Source organism: Otolemur garnettii, unplaced genomic scaffold (genome assembly GCF_000181295.1).
Source record: "Otolemur garnettii isolate 467f Iridium unplaced genomic scaffold, OtoGar3 scaffold00002, whole genome shotgun sequence".
NCBI lineage: Eukaryota > Metazoa > Chordata > Mammalia > Primates > Galagidae > Otolemur > Otolemur garnettii.
In genome coordinates, this window is record NW_003852397.1 from 591,370 (window position 1) to 612,827 (window position 21,458).

Here is a 21,458-nt window from a genome sequence, read left to right on the forward strand (position 1 = left end):
AGACAATACCTGTGGACTTGTCAGGAAATCATCTTATTTCTTCTGGGGAGCAAATGATCTAGGTCATGTGTTGTGGTTAAATGGTCATAAAATTTTTCTACACGGTGAACATCATGCAGTAAAATGTTTTGCCTTTATAATGAAATTTTCATCTGATCCACACGAATATTTTGGGTAAGAAGTGTTGTGATAGGTACTGTTCCAGGAATTAACACGAGTGAGGGTGGTGATCGGGGTAAACTCAGCATCAACCCAACTCTAAAGGCTTTCCCACGTGAGATAATTTATATAGTTATGTGTAATTCTCAGAGGAAAGCTAACATTAGACATACATAATGAAAATTTTTTTTAACCAAGTAAGGATACTAAGGGAAGCAGCTGCATAAAATCAAAATAATTAAGGCTAAATCCTATATAACCAGCACGGACCTGCTTGTCTGTATTTCATTATAAATTGTGCCAGTCAGGGTGAATCAAACTCAGTGGAAAACTGCTAACCTCAACTCTCCCAAATTCAGAAATCCATGGTTGTTTATTGCATAATTAGAGAGATACCATTAATCTTAACAGCTTCCATTGCATTTTCCTTACCCAGAATATTCAAGAAGTCAGGCAGACAGGAGGAAATGAGGATCTCGACTTTCTCAGACAAGTCTGGTCACACAAGGCAAACCAGCACAATACCTTTGTGTTTTTAGCCCCATAGTGGGAAACTAAAAAATGCTTTACTTATGCAAGCTGCTCACACAAGGCCGTATCCAAGCCATGAAGATTAGATTATTGTAACTCCCTGTTGGCTGACTTGCTCCATAAGGCCTTACATAAACTCCAGCTGGTGAAGGACAAAGCTGCCAGGTTCCCTCTGAAAAGGGCAGAATTAATCAAAATATATTTCTCCCTATCTGAAATCCCTATGTAAGCTAGCGGTTAAATAAATAAAGTAGTGCCCTGATTTCTAAATTACTCTTTTAATTCGAGGGGTAATATCTGGCCCAACGCCAGTGGGCTTTTTACAATCTCTTTACAATTTATGTTTCCTCGCCAGCTTCTGACCTCTGCAGAAGCAAGTCTGCTTCATGTCCCAAGACCATTCCATTCTTTACTGTGTAGAGCAGTGATTTGATTACAGTGCATTAGGTTTAAAATATATTGATTTAGATAAAACGTTATAGTGAGTATTCCTCAGAATAATACAGAATGAAGTCATTTTATTTCTCATACCCACAGGTAATTAGACATTTCCTTTAGAGACTGGGCTTAGAGCTAAAATCAAAGACTTGGAATGTAGGGATTAAATATTTTTTAAAGCGGTATCAGCTGAAGAGCCTGTGTACACATACGTGCCGGCACACAGACATCCACATCGCCCAGCCCTAGACAGAACAGTGATATACAGAGAACGTTCCAATGGGGTCTGTTCCCTTGTTAGCAGGCAATCAAACCTTACAGAGAAAGCAGATCAAACTAAAAATGGCATGGAAGTAGGGAGTATATAACAATACGACTAAGTGCCTGATGTTTATTAACCAAAGGTGAGGATGCAGATTAAACACTTGGAAATATGAAAAGATGACTGAAAAACTTGCTGCATCTACAAGCAAGATACAGAGAATTCTAGTAAAGTAGAAGAGCAAAAAAGAATATTCTAGAATTAGAGGGCTGCAGAGTTTTTTTGGTTTTGGTTTTGGTTTTGGTTTTGGTTTTTTTTGTGGAACAGTTTCAAGCTTCTCTCCAGGAGTCTACTAATGGAGAACATTTAAACAGACTTTTAAAATCTGAATTGGCTTCCCTAATATTCACTCATCCCTCCATATTCCAATGACAATGGATCCCACATTTTCTTTCTTGTATTTATGATAAAAATGAATAAATAATGACTATATTTTTATCAACTTGAGGCCAACGATAAAGATCTATCCCCTGTTGAATATCTTTGTTACGTCTGACATTCTATTAAGCACTTTTTATAAACTATATGATTTATATTTCATGAGAATATTACAATTTTTATTCTGCTACTTGTTTTTACTAAGTAAAATATTATATATACATACATATTAAAAATAAGCATCATGAAATGTCTTCTGTAATACATAAAGTTAATTATGTACTTTTTATTCATTGTTATTGTTTTTTTGACCAGGGCTGGGTTTGAACCCACCACCTCCAGCATATGGGTTCGAGCCCTACTTCTTGAGCCACAGGGACTGCCCCAAACTTTCACTATCATAGGCTGTTGATATTTCGAACAAGCAGGCAGATTCTACAGGTAAGTCAAAACTAGAAGGAAACAATGATAAAAGCATATTTTTCTACTTTGCAGCTTTTCTGTGAGGGCAGCAATAATTTTAAGGGGGTGCAGAGTGGCTGAAACTTCAGTAGAAAACCAGCCATCTTTCTAGATCAAGATCCTGGGAAAGAAGCTTGTTGCAGTCAGCACTCTGAGAGAGTCGTGGCTGACGTGGGGGTGAGGAGGAAATCCCAGGAAGGAATGAGGCAATGAAGGGAAACATTAAATTCTCTGGATAAGTTTGACCCAGGTCTTTCTAATCCCTCAACTGCACATTCATAAGTCAGACTTTACGCAAACTGAGGGGAGAACTAAATTTGCTTGTGGTCCTAAATTGAGAAAAAATTTACAATTTGAGTCTAACCAAGCAAATTGCCTGTTAAACCAAAAATGTCAGCACAGTTCTGGGGACTGTAACAGAACCCAGAGTATCCACAAGAAAACAGTCACAATATATAAGATAAAATACAAAGTTACCCAACAGAGGAAGAACCAGGAAAATTCATGCCTTTTCAAGAGAAATAAAATTAATAGAGGTTAATGTCAAGATTAACAGCAGATAGAAAAATTTCCAGGGAAGAACTTTAGACCAGCTATTATAATCATACTACTTAGCAAGTGAAACTAATTAATATTAATAATAAAAAAGACCACATTTCACCAGAGAAACAGAAAAACCTTAAAATGAACAAAATTTAAATTTGGAACTGAAAAACACATCTCAATCAAACAAACAAGCAAAAACACCAGATGGACTTAATAGTGGAATAACAGAATGGTGATGACGGGGGAAAAAAGTAAGGGGAATTTGTGATAAATCAATGGAATTTAGCCATCTGAATAAGAGGGAAAAAAAATGAGGGAAAATAGATAAAACCTTAGATAACCGTGACCCAAACTGAAAGCTCAAATATACATGTAATTGGAGGTTCAAAGAAAGAAAAGAGAGAATGGAGCAGAAAAAGTAATTTGAAGAAATAATAGAACACTGCCCAAATTTGGTTAAGCAGTCAAGACACAGATTTAATAACCTCAGTATACATCTCAAGCAGAGTAAGTAAGAACATACGTACTGTGGGAGGTGGACAGGCTGATTGATCTCTTAGCCAGGGGTCAGAATCCAGGGTGAAGCGTGTAGGAAGGCCATCCCCGGAGGACACCATCCCAGTGTGGGGCAGCAGAAGGTGGGTTGTTTGAATTCCTGATCGGCAGTTAGATCAGGAAAGCTGGTTTGTCTGCCCTGCACAGATGAAAGTTGTTTTCCCCTCTCCCTTTCTGAATGCGTTATCTGGCCATGGTTGACAATTTATTACCTTGTACCCACCCTTATCTTCTACCCATCCTTCTGGAGGACGTGGGATTCATTTTTTTTCCCTATCTTTCAATTTTGACACTTTTAGATTTTTTCACAAATGCTTTGTCTTAGAGATCAATAAAAGGTTTCCAAGGAATCAGAGGGTAGCCGTAATGTCCCATTCCACCACTTGGCCTGAATCAATGTCCGCCTCTCCACCTTAGCAGACTGTATATGTGAAGTTGTATAGTCTCATTATTTCCCCAGCATCATCTCCCTTGTTGACCCCCAACCCTGGTCCAGGGCCCCAGGAACCCTGACAACCTACACATATACAAATTAGATTATTGAAAACCAGCGAGAAAATGGTCCTAAAACATTGAAATACTGCACAAAAGGAACAAATATTTGAATGACTACTGATTTTTCACAAAACATTCTGGCCAGATGGCAAGAGAAATTATTTCTAAAGTGCTGTAAGAAAAAAAGAAAGAAAAAGTGTAAATTTAGAATTCCATATCTAGCTAAACAAACTATCTTTTTAGAATTAAGGTGAAATAAAGAAAAACAAGGAGAATTGTTTCCCATTATGCTTTGATGTAGGAAATGCTTTAAAAAATAAATAAAAGGGCTTTAGCTGAAAATGATAGCAGAGGGAAATTCAGGCCTTGAAATACTAATGAAAAATATTGGAAATTTTTAATATCTGAATAAGTATAAACAAAATTTTTCCTCTTAGTTTAAAATACATATGTGTATTCGAACCAAAATTATAGGGTCTTAGTTCACAAATCTATGTATCAGCAGGCAGATGTGGCTTAGTAGGGATTTCTGTTCAGAGACTCAGAGTTAGAAATAAAGGTTTTGGCAAGTCTGAGTTCTCATCCAGAGGTTCTAGGGAAGAATCCACTTCTAAGCTCATTAAGATTGTTGACCAATGCAGTTCCTTGGGGGTGTAGGATTGAGCTCCCCCTTCCTTGCTGGCTGGCAGCCATGGCTGGTCTTAGCAGTAAACGGCTCCCAAAGTTTCTTACTAATAAGACCTCCACATTCTCCCACATGGGACTGGCAATTTTTCTCTTATCAAATCATGCTCACAGAGACATCTCTGTCTCTGGCCTCTACACTCAGATCTAAAGAGTTTACTTAGCCAGGCCCAGCTAGATGATCTTCTGTTTAAAGTCTATCATAGAAACGCTTACATTTGATTTGATTTGATAATTAGCAAAAGGTATGGACACATCCTGAAACATTTTGGAGCTATATTGGAATTCTACCTAACACACCATACAGCTAGAATGAAGTAAGCCATCTCAGTGGATGCAGAAAAGTACTCAAGGCAACACCTACCCAACAATACTAAAATAAGGATTCATTTCAACTCAAAATCTATTCTCAGTTAAAACCTCTCAGCAAATGATGGAATTAAAGAAAACTTCCTCAATCTGACAAAGTGCTGCTACAAAAACCTTACAAATAATATTATACTTAATGTAAAAATTGATCTCCTAAAATCAAGAACTAAAGAAGAACATGTAATTTCTTATTTCTATTAATGTTCTTGATGACATGATTATTAAAAAAATAGGAATCTACAAAGCAACTATCAGAAATAATAAGTTAATTTAGCAAGATCACAAAATACAAATGCAATACACATAAAACCATATTTTTATAAATAGAAAAGAATTGGAAAATACAACTTTAAGAAATACTATTTATAAAGATATGAAAGTAATGTTATAAAAATATGTTAGGACTAAATGCAATTATTAGATATCTAGAAAATTAGAAAATACAGGATTTTTATTTTGGGGATCTCAGGAGTTTAGAATCTGAAAATTTGTCTAGGTTTTTTCACATTTTCAGAGTTCTAATTAGTGGTGGTATCTTGTTAGAGACTGTTTTTCCATTTTATCTTACAGGAAGCCATGTATCTATCCTACTTTCTTTACATATTGGTTTCTATTTATTTTTTTTTAAGTATTTTCAGCATAGTGCAACCATGAAAAAAATACCTAAGTCAATAATGATGCTTAAATTAATAACAAGAAAGCTGGAAAGGGGAAAATTAAGATCCAGACAAACCCTTCTTTCCTTTTCCCAACTTTTCTACCTATCAATTGAGTTCTGATGATGCTGTAGCCCCTGGGCATCAACGTGGGGTTACAGGCTCCAACACGATTTCGTGAAACTTTATAGACCACAGTTGGCAAGCTGAATTGCCATGTTTAAAATGACAAAAAGTAATTAGTGGGCCCACTTATTGCAGACATTTAACCTTTGAGCTGATTCACTCATGAATTCGATAACTTAAGAATGGAAATAGACTGATTCAGCTTAACCGCTGCTTCTGTGGTCTTGAGCATCTTGTGGTTATTTCATCATAACACCATCAGCCACTAGCAGAATGTAGTTTCTTTTCTGATATTCTGTTAAGTTCACACAATGAAAACCAATGGGGAAAATTATCTGATGTTACCAAAAATTATAAAGCTTTTCATGATGTCAGTCCTCCAAGGATGGTGTGAGTGTGTGTGTGTGTGCACACGCAAGCACCATTCAATATCCTGCCTGGAAATGTATTTACTTTCTCACATATATATTAAAGTTGACATGACCTTCAAAGTAGGAATTTTTCCAATATACTAGTAGCCTTTGAATGGCTCACCACAGATCAAAATGAAAAAAAATGCAGAAAAAACTGGCCCTCAGCATGCGATTCAAGTTGCTGCTGGTTTTTGTTTATTATTGCAGGTTAGTTAATTATTTAACTTACAAAATCAAAGTTCTTTTGAACTTGAATGATAATTATATGGTGTATATAATTAAAATCAGGGAAAAATTGTCATTCGATACACATAATTTTGAAGAAACTCTAAAATTTCCAGGAGTGTCAAACTTTGAATATTGAAACATACAAAAGCAATTCTAAAACCTGTAATACAAATAAAGGCTGCAAATTGATACTATCAACTATATGATGAGATTATTTTAAACTGAAGATAGGAAGAATGAGAATTAAATAAAATTTACTAAGCACGCACTATGTTTCAGGAATTGTGCTAAAGTTTCCCATTATGCTATAGATGAATTAGATGTTTTACTTTTAATTGCAACATGTGGTAAATTATTATTAATTTTAAATATTATGTCCAATGTGATGAATTTCTTCTTTAAACATCTAGTTGTATCACTAGTTCCATTTCAACATCTTTAAGGGAAAGAACCTCTGGTACGTGTGGGGGAAATTACATAAACTTCAGAGGAATGTACCAAAGACAACTCCCTTGGGGAAAGGGAGATAACACTGAAACTGACAGAAAAAGAGAAGTGATATCTCTTTTTCACTTGGCAAATAACTTATTTAACAAAAATTTATTGGATACTTACTATATACTCAGCTTTGTTTTAGTGTTGGGCATACAACAGTGAATAAGAAATTGGATACATTTCTAGCTTGCCCTGATCCTGGAAAAAAATTCAAGAAAGATCTGTAGTTAAAACCTAAGAAGACATAAAAAGTGCTCATTTAGTTCAATCTGACCTTTCACATGTATCGGGAATTTTTCATTAATACTACAGTAATTTTGTTTGACCACGGAAGGGGAATGGCAGACAAGATGGAGATTACCTAGTGAAGAAATAAGCCTAAATACTAATCCTCATTTGGATTGAATTTTATTCCTTTGAATCAGTAATTTTCTTTTTCTGAACTTATTTTTCATTTGCAATGTTGGAAAAATAATATTTACAAATTTACCTTCCTAATTAGAGAACTTTGAGACTTGATGCCTAGTTTCTGAATTCTGTGGAACAAAATGAGAATGATGGTTGGAGAGTCTGTGAGACCCAAGGGCCAGAGTTATGCAAGAGCCTGTGTTTGGTTAACTTTTATAATTTTGTATTTGTTAAATGTAAACTTTTATTTTATTTTAAACTTTTTTGAGACAGAGTCTAACTATGTTGCCCTGGGTAGAGTGCTGTAGCGTCACAGCTCACAGCAACCTCAAACTCTTGGGCTCAAGTGATTCTCTTGCCTCAGCCTCCCAAGTACCTGGGACTACAGGTGCCCACCACAATGCTCAGCCATTTTTTGTTGCAGTTGTCATTGTTGGTTAGCTGGCCCAGGCCAGGTTCAAACCTGCCACCTTCAGTGTATGTGGCTGGTGGCACAACTACTGTGCTATGGGTGCCCAGCCTATTTTATTTCATTTTATTTTATTTTATTTTTGAGACAGAATCTCAATCTGTCACTCTGGGTAGAGTGCTGTGGCATCATAGCTCACTAAAACCTCAAACTGTTGGGCTTAAGTGATCCTCTTGCCTCAGTTTTTCCATTTTTAGTGGAGATGGGGTCTCTAAATGTAAACATTTTGATATCATGCTTTACATAAGGAGTAATGAAACTTATAAAACATTATTTTGAGGAAACTGCTATTCATTTACATTTTGATTATTATTTTTTTGAGGCAGTGTCTTAATTTGTCTCCCAGGCTAGTGCAGTTGCATGATCATAGCTCACAGCAACCGTATACTCGTGGGCTCAAGCAAACCACCTACCCAGCCTCTCAAGTAGCTGTCATCACACCAGGCTAATTTTTATATTTTTGTAGAACTGGGATCTCTGTCTTGCTCAGACTGGTCTCAAACCCTCAGCCTTAAGTGATCCTCCCACCTAGGCCTCCCAAAGTACTAGGAATACAGGTGTGAGCCACCTCAAATTACTTTAAATACATATCAAAGAACATTTGTGATGATGATTTTAAAGATTGAAGCCATTGCCACATAGACAGAATGAAACATAATTGTGAATAATAAAGCAGAGAATTTAATCATTATGTGTTTTTAAAGTATGGTTTTACATCCACAGGCCAGTGCCTTTATGCAGGGATTTAATTTGGGATGTATATTTTGGTAGTTATTCAGCCTGACTAATGTCACTCTATAGAGACCTTTCATTTTGTGTTCTCTTTATCATTAAACACACACAGTATCAAATATAGACATAATGTTACCTCAAAATTGTTTTTTAGAATTACTTCACTTAGCAAGTATATATCAAGCCCTGATTTCACAGAGTTGTTAGCAGGGTCAAGAAAACATCTATCAAGATGCCGTGTGAACACTGATGTGCATTCTTGAATGATAGTTTCTAAAGTATTGTGACTTCTAAGACCTCTGCTAAGTGCTCAGGCAAAAATTTCAATACACTTTCTCCACCATTAGAAATATATATGTGTATGTGTGTATGTGTGTGTGTGTGTGTGTGTATAATATACTCTATATTTTTAGATAGATTAGAAATCAATTGTATATTTTGAGATTTTATAATTGATTTCTACCCACATCCTCATGCCCAATAAAATATAGATGACAATCATTGTCAATAAAAGTATACTAAAATGATTAATGAAGAATTATATAACTTGTTATTGGATAATTTACAGTTGTGATTTTTCCCATAAAGTACCTTATATTTTGCAATATTGTGTATCCTCTATGGTATTCAAAGAGATTTCTGGAACTTTAAGTTATATTTAGGTACAGAATTCTCCTCAGGCTTAGTTTCACTCACCAGTAATTGAAGCTGTTTACAGCTTTGCTCGAGGACTGTTTTCTTATCAGTGAGTCAGGTTACTTGAATGCAGATGAAATATGGATTATAACAGAAACTAACACTTAATAACAAAATACGGATTATTAGGAATTTGTATAGTAGCTTTCTAGTACATCGTAGAATTTAAAAGATTGAATTTATTCATAAATACAGTTTAATCATCTAGTCAAATCAACATTACTTGATTACAAAGAATCAATCTATGGTAAAAGCTTATTGTAGGTCTTTGCATATATTAAGGAACAGAGGATAAAAGGTCAATAAAAATTTCTAGATGAAAACATGAGAAAATATTCATAACTGGGAAATTTACAAAGATATCTTAGCCAGGATACAAAAGAATTAGCTGCACAAACTTCCTGAAAGGTACTTCATTAAAAATAAGAACTGCTTTTCAGAGTACATCATTGAGAAAGGCAAAGAGAGAATATCCTCAATAACACAATTTGACAAATTATTTGTATGCAACTTTCTTAATAAGTAGAAGACAACCCAACTTAAAAATGGACAAAGCTATTTGAATAAGAGTAAGAACAAAGGAAATTCTGCTGAAGGCTTTACTGGAAAATATCATTTTTTAATTTTTTAAAATTTTTTTCTATTTTTATTTTTATTTATTTTCTTTGAGATAGTGTCTCACCTTGTTACCCTGAGTAAAGGGCCGTGGTGTCACAGTTCACAGTAACCTCAAACTCCTGGGCTCAGCTCAGCCTCCAAGTAGCTAGGACTACAGGCACCCACCACAACGCAAGGCTATTTTTAGAGACAGTCTCGCTCTTGCTTAGGCTGGTCTAGAACTCATGAGCTCAAGCAATCCACACGCCTCAGGCACCCAGAGTGCTAGGATTATAGGTGTGAGCCACCAAGCCCGGCATATCATTCCTTTTTAAAGACAGACCTGTTCCAGTCATTGATCTTGAGATGAAGTCTCCAAATGAAAACCAAGAGAGGAGAGAAAGGGAACACAGCGCTGATGGCCTGTGCCTGAAGCTGCTCTGACCTGGATTTCTTGGCATGTAAAGTTAAAACTTTACTGGCTAAACTTTACTAAAACTTTAGTACTGGCTTTCCCTTATTTGGTGCCAAAAGCAGCATAACTAGGAGTACCATTTTGGAAAATGTGCTCAAGATTGCTCCTTAACTAGGATTTTGTTCTTATCTAGATTTTTAAAAAATATTCCACGTTTGAGTTATATCTACCACCTGGAATCATGCCAGTACTATTTTCCCCCATTTTTACACCATACCACCTACCCTGGCATCCCAACCTTTGTGCAATGTCCCCTAAAATTATTGTGAGGGCTTGTTAGTTCTTACCCCTATTCAAATATTTTTGTCTATATTTAAATGGACAAAAATGGCTGGGCAGAGGGGAAAGATGTGAATAATGACAATTATCATTATATTATTTTTGTTAAAGTTTTCTTCTCTCATATTATTGACTATTTAACCACAGCCACTTACCCCCTCTTCCTTATTAGCGGACACTGTACCCCCATATAGAGAAATAACAGAAACTCATTTTCCCAGCTTCTCTTGAAGTGAGGTCATGAGGCATTGGGACCCTCTCCAGTGAGTGGTCATAAAAAGAAATATTAGAATAGACATTTCACAAAAAATACATGTATGGCCATTAAGCACATGAAAAGACACTCAGCCTCATTACTCATCAGTGATATGCAAATGAGAAACTACAGTAAGGGGCCATTATATAGCCACTAGCATGGCTAAAATTAAAGGGTGACAAACAGCAAGTATGCAGAACAATTAGGACTCTAATATATTGTTAGCGAGAATGTAAATGATACAACCATTTTTCAAAATAGTTTGGCAGTTTCCGATAAAATGAACCATATTTTCAGTTGTGATATGGCAATTCCACTACTAGGTATTTACCAAAGAGAAATGAAAACTGTTGGCTAGACAGAGACTTGGACATGAACACTCACTGCTGGTTTATTATTATAGCTGGAGACGGCAAGCTACCCCAACAACTAAATGACTAAACAGAGTGATATCACAACAGGAAAGAATACTAATCAACAATAAAATCACAGTGCAATAATATAGATAAATCTTTAAAATATTTTGCAGAGCAAAAGAATCCAGAGACAAAAGACAATAGACTGTATGATTCATTTATATAAAATACAAAGATAAGTGATGATAATCTATATCACACAAAGTAGTGTTTTATTTGGCTGATAGCAAGTGGACTTACTGCAAAGAAGATTGAGAGAATTTTTAGAGATAAAAAATATTCTATGGAAATGATGCTGTGGTCCCACTAGCAGTCTTCTCGTAAGTTGGGATAACCTTAAGATGCCTTGACCTAATGAATAGCTGAAATGGTATAGGACCAATCAAATACACAGGATTTCCCAACAAAGGGTAAACTAAAGGTATGTGACATTAGTCATAAGCTAATGACTGACAGACCTAATGAAAACCATGTCTGTCCTACCCCACTCTCAGGTTGTTTACTCGCGAGATAAGCTTGACATTGCTATCCATTGTATATACAGGGTTATACCACACGTAGTGTCCCATAGAACACCTGATAGTCACTATTCAGTTCTTGTCATTCCAATGTCTGTCTTCCTATAGTGCCACAGCATCCCATGTCCAGCCTCCAAGAACCTTAACTCCCATCTTGAATACCATCCAGGGAGGTTTAGTCACCAAAGACAGTAAACGAAAGGCAGACACATCCGTAAAGTAGCATCATCCCACGGAGCCTAAAAGTAGCATTTGACCAAACCCAAAAGAATAACAGCTAAGAAAGAATGTTTTCAATTATCTTATTTTCTAGTAATGGGCAATATTTATGTTACAAATAATTAGATACTGTCATTGACATTTAAAGGAATTTGAGAGTAAGAAAGTATCTAAAATTATTTGGAAAAAAGAAATATTCTATATCTTGATTCTGTGATGGATGCACAGATGTACACATTGACTGAAATAATAGAAATACATTCTTAAAATGTGTATGTCTTCCTTTCCTTTTCTTTTTTTTTTTTTGAGACAAAGTCTCACTTTGTTGCCCTTGGTAGAGTGCCATCATGGTGTCATAGCTCACAGCAACCTCAAACTCTTGGGCACAAGTGATCCTTTTGCCTTAGCCTCCCTAGTAGATGGGACAACACGCCTCTGCCACATCTCCTGGCTAGTTTTTTATTTTTAGAAGACACAGGTTCTCATTCTTGCTCAGGCTAGTCTCAAACTCCTGAGCTCAGGTGATCCACCTGCCTCAGCCTCCCAAAGTGCTAAGATTACAGGTGTGAGCCATCATACTTGCTTTATATTTATATTTTCAAATGTGTATGTATCGCACATGTAAATTATTTCTCAATAAAATTGATATAGAAAATGAGTAGAAAGACAAAGTCAATCAAAACATGTAAAATTATTGAAGAAAATATGTTAGTCAAAACACAAAACATTAAAACTTTTTCCCCAAATTGTTTGGCTTGTTTTGCTATTTACCACAACGTCTAGAGTTCATCTTAGTATTATAGCCTGGAATTATTTCTTCTTGTTTTCCATGGATAATTTAGAACGAGTGTTCAAATCCCTTGCATTTCTTGACCAAATAAGAAAATATCTTTTGTTGACTATTGTTTTCAGTTAGCTGAAATGAGATTAGGATTTAAAAGAACTTTTTATTTTTACTAGAAATCCAGGTGAAATAAAAATATATATTAATATATTTTTGTGCTTTCTTTACTTAGGCATTTGTTCAGACCTACCTGCCCTTGGGGTTGTGCAGAAAGTAAGTGAAGTAGTAACACAGACAAAGTCAAAGATCATTCTCAAAGGCATGAAAAAGTCAAGAGACTTGGGGCTAAGGGCTTCTATAGAAAATTTTTTGTTTATGCCTCATTTTCAAAGGCTTTAACCTCTTGTTCTAGCAAAGGATAAGGACTGAGGAGGTTTTCCAGGAGAAAGATACATTTTAGATGTAAGTTTGACTCTCTACTAAGAGAAAATATTTCCTGTATTTCAGCATTCCTATTTCAATGTATAACTGTCTTTTTCTACATCTCGGAAACAGAGGTTTGACTAGGACTCTTGCAACTACTTTGATGGAGGAAACATTACTTAGTATGTTATTTTAGTGTTCTAGTCTGCAAAAGATTACCACATATGTAGTGCCTTACAATAACACTTTTTTGTTATCTCACATTTTCTGGATGTCAGCAATCTGGGCACAGTTTAGTTGGGTTCCCTTTTATGCTGGGTTCTCATCTGAAAGCTCAAGTGGGAATAGGGCCACTTCCTTCCATGCTAACCCATATTGTTGGTATAATTTATTTCCTTATAGCTGTAAAGTTAAAGGCCATAGCTTCTTTCTGGCAGTTAACTAGGGACTGCCCTCAGCTCCTAGACATTGCCCACAGCCTCCTGCCACATGATCTTGCTAACATGGCAGTTCACTTCTTTAAAGCTCATAAAATAGAATATTTTTCAAGTCAGTCAAGTCTACCAGCAACATGAAGTCCTATATATTATAATGTGATCACCAGAGTGACAAACTATCATTATTGCCATATTTTGGTGATTAAAAGCAAGTCACAGATGGTGACATGGTTGCAGAGAGCAAGGAACACTTATACACTGTTATAGAGTACAACCCCTATGGAAAGTGGTATGGAGATACCTCAAAGAACTAAAAGTAGATCTAGTACTATCTGACCCAGTAATTCCACTACTAGGCATTTACCCAAAGGGAACAAAGACATTCTATACAAAAGACACTTGGACCTGATTGTTTAGAACAGTAATTCACAATCACAAAGTTGTGGACCCAACCCAAGTGCACATCCATAAATGAGTAAATTAATGAAATGTGGCATATATACTCCATGGAGTATTACTCAGCCATAAAAAAATGGCAAGGTAATCATTTTTATAAGGGAGGAATCAAGATGGCAGCCTAGAAGCAGCTTTCACTAGAGGCTCCTGTTGAAAGGGAGAGATAATACCTTTTGTAAAAAATCTGGATAAAACTGGAGACTATCCTCCTAAATGAACATCACAAGAATAAAAAAACAAACAAACATCACCTGTGCTCACTTTTAAATTGGAACTAATTGATCAAATATACATGCACTTTTATGGAAGTAAAATTCAAAAGGAATCAAGCCAGTGTCGGGGGGAGGGGGAGATGGGTAAATTCACACTATCTAGGGGATGAACACGACTGTCACCTTGATTCAAACTGTACAAAAATGATGTGGGTAACCTTTGTACCCATGTAAAATTCTGAAATTTAAAAAGAAAATGGAAGAAATATATATATGTAACCTATCGTGACTGCAAGATCAACTTCTTGAGGAATGGAACCCCATAAGGGTTGTTCATCAGTGAATCCTCAGTGCTGTGATAAGTGCCCAGCATGTAATAGCCATTCGTATCTCTCTGATAAGTGACTGAATGAAGAATCATTTTGACAGTGTGATGAGCATAGTATATGAACAGCAGAGGCTATAGAAGCAAAGTTTTCAGACCACCTTTCCAGATATGTAGCAGGGAAAGAAGATAAATATACCAAATCAAAACTTCTTGAGGACAAGGAATATGTTTTTCTCTTTCATGATTACATCCTGAAGACAGGCATGTTATTCAGTGTACAAAATTTTGTTGATAAATGAATGAGTATAGGAACAAAAAAAAAAAAGAAGCAAGTCACAAACCGCTCCCCACATGCAGAGGGAGGGGACGACATGTGAAGGTGGGGATCATGCAGGTGACTTTAATGTCCGTTCACTTTAAACATACTGTGTGCTAGTACCTATATTGTTTATATCAGCTGGGGCAATGGTAAACACTCAATAAGGGGTAGTTATTACCTGGAGAAATGAACATACACATTTCTGTGTATAAACACACGCATATATATTTCTTAATATGTAACAAGGTCTAGGATGTCGTACCATGAAGCTTTTCCGGCATTATGATAAACATTAAGATCTAACATTCAAACTTTGTGCTTGCTACGCCCTGTCCTTAACTCATATTATACTCTAGTAAAAAGGAGCCAAGCACACTTACCTAATATTTAAATCCTTTCATTTGCCTTTTCACCTCCATAATCATGCTTACAGGCCTAGAGCAATAGATTAAGAATTCTGAGTTTGCACTGTTAGGGGAGTTCCATCAGATAAACCAGAGAAGATGAAGCTGTATTTCCACACCCCATTCCCTACAGCTTCTCCCCAGCATCCAAAACTCTTGCTATATCTGCCATTGATTTTGAAAAGTCCACAGAGCAAAACAAAATGTCTTGCAACCCAAAGCAGCTAATCAACTCACAGGGACTAGAATGAAGAATTATGCTGGGTACAGATCATATAAAGAAATGAATGTTGGCTCGGCGCCTATAGCTCAACCGGCTAAAGCGCCAGCCACATACACCTAAGGTGGCGGGTTTGAATCCCCAGCCTGGACCCGCCAAACAACAATGACGGCTGCAACCAAAAAATAGCCGCGTGTTGTGGCGGGCGCCTGTGGTCCCAGCTACTTGGGAGGCGGAGGCAGGAGACTCGCTTGAGCCCAGGAGTTGGAGGTTGCTGTGAGCTGTAATGCCACGGCACTCTACCCAGGGGGACAGCTTGAGGCTCTGTCTCTACAAAAAAAGAAAAAGAAATGAATGTTAACAATTAAAAGAAAAAGAGGAAGAAAAGGTTTACAGAGAAAGTTAATGTATCGATAAACTTAATTACATGTAGTTTTGATCCAGAAATATCTGGATTATGGTCAAATATTTCACTTTATTAAGTAATTGTGTTTGGGCACATTTTTTCCATGAAAAATCAAGTAGAGAAAAAAATGCTCTAGACCCATTCCTTACCCACCACTCTAATAACCTCTTTGAAGTATTTAACAGGAGTATGTTTCTATGGTTAACTTACTGTGAAGGAGTAAAGAAATTATCCAAATAACTTTTTAATATTAGAAAATTAGGGTAAAAAGGAAATTTACTGTATAAAATTTTCAGAATATTTTTAAAAGATTAATTTTGCCTCATCTCTGATTAAGTGACTTAGATGGGTAGAAAAACACACAGTTCTATCCTGAACATGATAAATAAGTCCCCAAACTAATTTTGCATTTAGATATGCATGTATGGATATATGGTAATTCAATACGATGTTTTCAATACATAATTATTAGGCTTGATCTAAAACTGTAATTTAATTCCTGTAAAAACTAATTCACAATGTATAAATTATTATGTAACTAAAATAAATTTTCATAACAAATTCAACTTAAGTTCTATAAACCTTATTTTAATAACTAATGGTAAAAAAATCTATATTTATTGTTAATATTTTCAAAGTTGTATGAATTGGGATAGAAATATATAAGTATACATGTATTGTTCGTTATATGATAAAAAATAGATGAATGCCAGTCCCAAGTATATCAATTGCCTGGCATCTTGGATTTTCATTTAAAATAGAAATGTGGAAAGTTTATTTGGAATATAACATTACTTAGCTGTGGGTTTGTGCTTAGCATGTGTGTGAGAATGTGTGTGCAAACCTCAAGTCAGATGTCCTATTCTACTAAAGTTGATACTCTAGTCATTAGTATTCACACGTCTAGTAATGAATTGGAGGAATGTATTAATTTAGTTACTAAGTTCTCTATATCTAGAAAATATTCACCATCTCTTATCTCATACTAATTCATTTCTTATCTTCCAAGAGAAGGAAAGTTTGCAACTTTCTTGTCTACTAAATGTTTTAAATACATCTAGCAGAATCTTTTGTGTATTAGCTGCTTAAGGGTAGAGTTCACATCATATATTTACTTTACAGGTTAACAAGCATGCTAAAAAGGCCATTCAAGCGATTGCTCAGAAAAAAGCAATAATGACCCTTGGGATTTTATATAGGACAAAAAAAGGAAGCTGAATGTTCAGGCTAAAAAAGACAGAACACTAACCCTCCTCTTCTTACTTGATTTTACCCTTCGATAGAAAATAGGAGATGGGATAATTGATAGCTGCTGAATGGAAAACAAAGCACACCATACATTAAAAAATAATTACCATGAGAACTGATTCAGGGGATATGACAAGAGAAATGAGCCAATAATCATTACAAGAAGTACTTGAGGTACTTCGAATAGTACTAAGCCTATAATCAGTGCAAGAGGTACTTTCCCTAGTACTAAGTCAACCTTGCTTCCAAGACCAAGTTTCTGGGGATTATGACATAAATGTTAAGATTCAGAAGAACAAACAATGCTTAAAACTCACTAGGTGTAAAACCAAACTTTTTTTTTTTTTTAATTTTTCATTTGGCCTGAAAACCAGAGTCTCTATTTCAGAAGAAAGCAATCTTTCAGGCAAGGCTTGTCATGTTTTAATAACATTGAACTATATTATATAACTTTCAGAGGCAGTTTCTCTACTAAAGAAAAATAAGAGGCTTAGACTGTTTTCAGTTATCCAATATAGGAAGAGGGACAATGCACCATATTCTAATCTATAGAAGATAACAATTTGCAAAAGTTAGAAATGAAGCACAGGCAAGGATTATAGCTTGAAAACCACTTTAATTTCTTTTTTAGTTGGGATTAATAAAACATGTCCTATGGGCCAAATATGGCTTATGCCCTGATTTAGTAAATAACGTTCTTTTGTAACATTGTCTTGCGTTTCACTTCTGTATTGTCTTTGCCTGCTTTTCTACTACATGGCAGAGTCCAGTAGCTGCACTAGAATCCACGTGGTCCACAAAGGCAGAAGTGTTTTCTGTTGTGCACTTTACAGAAAAAAAATAATCATTGATTCTTTCATAAGACACTTACTGCTTGAATTTTACATAGTTGAAACCAAACAGATAGTTTTAAAAAATACCTATTTTCTTAGTTATTGTGTTAAGACTTAATTAAAAAATACATATTACAGAGCCAATAATTTATTAAGAACTTCGGAATTATATTTGGCTGATGTTCTACATCTTCCTTTAGTGTTCTAATATTTTCAAATAAATTCAAAACATTGATACGACTAATATTGACATTTTATAGGTCCCAGCATGTGTGTATGTATTTTTATTCCTGCTTCACTAAAATATGTGTTTAACATTAATCAAAAAGACAGTTAAGCTCTTTAATATTTGAGTCATCAAATATGGACACTAGCTTTTTCCAAAGGCAGGTATTAAACCTCCCCTCTCTCCCGTAAGAAAGCTATGCTTTATTGATACTTAGATTGTAATCTAAAGTCAATCATTCTAGCTTGGCATTTCCCTGACACTAGTTTTCTCAATTTATCTCTATAGTGGTTTTTGTCCTCAAGATTAATTTTGAGTCCTGAATGGACTAGGGGTGTGTGTGTGTGTGAACAGATACACATGTTCATTAGTCAGGGTCCTCCAGAACAAGCCAATAAGACATCTAACTATCTATGGATACTGATTGACTTTAAAGAATTGGCCCAGGGCAGTGCCTGTGGCTCAAAGGAGTAGGGCACCGGCCCCAGGTGGTGGGTTCAAACCCAGCCCCAGCCAAAAACTGCAAAAAAAAAAAAGAAACTGGCCCACATAACTGTGGCTATCCAAATCCAAAATCTGCAGCATACCGGCAGCCTGGAGACAGACCATGGGAGGAGCTACAGTTCCAGCCTGAAGGCAGTATGCGGGGAGAATTTCCTCTTCACTCAGAGGAGTAAGTCTTTTTCTGTTAAGGCCTTCAGCTAATTGGTTGAGGCCCACCCACATTATGGAGAGGAAAAAGCTTTGCTGGAGTCTACTGATTTAAATGTTAATTCCATCTTAAAAATGTCTTCATAGAAATATTCGAATAATGTTTGACAAAATATTTGGGTATTGTGACCCAGCCAAGTTGACACACAAAATTGATCATCACAATATAAAAAAGGATTGCATTTTTAAATATATATACATACAGATACATGTATGAAATTCTGATATTAACACTAATTTGTATTAATATATACATTTTAAACTGTGATTTAAAAATTAGAATGAGGCCATGTGCAGTGGCTCACACCTGTAATCCTAGCACTCTGGGAGGCTAAGGCAAATGGATTGCTTGAGCTCAGGAGTTCAAGACCAGCCTGAGCAAGAGCTAGAACTGACCCCATCTCTAAAAAATGCCAGGCAATATGGTGGAGTCTAGAGTCCCAGCTACTCGAAGGCTAAGGTAGAAAGATGGCTTAAGCCCGAGAGTTTGAGGTTGCAGTGAGCCGTGACACCATGGCACACTCTACTGAGGGTGACAAAGTGAGATTCTGTCTCCAAAGTAAATTAATAAATAAATAAAAGTTAGAATGGATTTTATCTTTTTTAAAGTCCACTGTCTTGGACAGCTTCACTTTCTCAGGCCATCAGAATCTGTTATGGGCTGAATTGTATTTCCCCCAAAATTCATAAGCTAAAGTTCTAACTCCTAGTACTACAGAATGTGACAGTATTTTGAAACAGCAACTTAAAGACTCTTTAATTAAGTGAAAATGAGGTGATTCATGCAGCTCTAATCTAATATAATGAGTGTCTTTATAAGGAAAGGCATTCTGCACAGAGACATGTCCATGGGAAGGACCACGTGGAAACAAAATGAAGGAGACCTCGGAGAAGCTGACTCTGCTGACATGTCCCTCTCATACTTCCAGCCTCCAGAACTGCGAGGAAAACAATTTCTATTATTTAAGCCCCCCAGCCTATGGCACATTTTTATGGCAACCCTAGAAAAACCAATATTGTATATTTGAAAATTCCCTTGCAAATCTATAGAAAGCAAAGGAATAAAGATCAAAGTCTATACCAACTTATGAGCATACTTCTCTGATCCTATAAAGAGGGGGGGGAATCATTAGATTTATTCCTTAGAACATTTTATAGAGCTTTTAGATCGATATAAAAATATACCTAGGAGAACGCAACCAAAGAAAAAAAGCATTCACCACTCCAAACAACCTGTGAAGTACCACCTGTGCACTGTCACTGCAGCACACACCTAACTCTCAGGATGGAAATACGTGGAGCTAGAATAGTACATGAGGATGAGGTTAATACATTTCAGAGCTGTCTTAGACTCAAGGCATTCAGCCACCATTTCTCACATGTCGATCACTGGGGTGTGGGAGAAGGAAAACTTAACTTTCATCCTCTTCGGGGTATTCCCCCTGCCCCCCAGCTGGACCTGAGAATTAAATTTCCATAATATAGATCAAAAGGAGAAAAGCATATAAATGTTTAATGCAAGTTTTATGTGGCATAGGAGCCTTCATAAAGAAATGAAGACCCAAAGACAGGGAGTCAAACACTTCCTGAGTCGAACAAAGAATAGTAAATTGTGAAAAAACAACTAAACTATGTCGGGAGGCTGGGAGATAAGGGTTATTTTGATAAAATATGTACAGAATTCTTTCATTTCCACTTTTGCTCTTTGATAACAAGAATGTTGCTTTCCTTCTAGTAAAAAGAAGGCATTTTTTCACATGGGAATCTCATCTCCTACTTTTTAGAAACAGAAGGAAGGTCAGAGTGATCTTCTTGCATCTGCTATTTTTTAAGTGTCTTTATCTCAAAATAATTCCTATGCCAAGGGCACATTTGCGGGTGGTGTGTTCTGAGTGGCGTCCTTCGGGTGGCGTGTTCTTTGCGAGCAGCACTCAACGAGGAAGGAGTCGTAAACAGTCGTCTTTAGTCTCAGGGGTTCTGCCTCCTAATTAATCAGAGAAAACTAAAAAGAGTACAAGGGAGAAGCGCAAAAACCCAAAGCGTTAGACAGAATCTTTTAAAGAAATAGCTCTTTTGAAAAATATGCCACAGTGATCATTTTAAACTATTTTCTTCCTTTAACTTACAATAGGAAATGTGTTTGATTTTACAGCCAAGTACACATATACAGATGCACAAAATACACAAATAAAATAGAAACCAAGTGTTCAGAAACAATATTTACCCTTAACTCTGGGTTGGTCTTCTGTTCCATTTCATGTCATTTTAGGCGCTTTTAGTAAAACATTAAATTGAAAATATGAGTCACTAATGGGTCAAAACCTGCACTTTGAGGAACACTGCAGTAAGTGATATTATTAAGAACCTAAGGATTTTCAGATAAAGAACTGGGCCATAGCGTAGACAAGAAAGGCTACTGAATTTGAAATCAAAAGATCTTGATGAATACGGTGGTTCTGTGCAGGGCCTTTGGGTGAGACTGTAAGTCAGTGAACTTAACAGTTTGGTTTCTCATCTGTAATCACAATG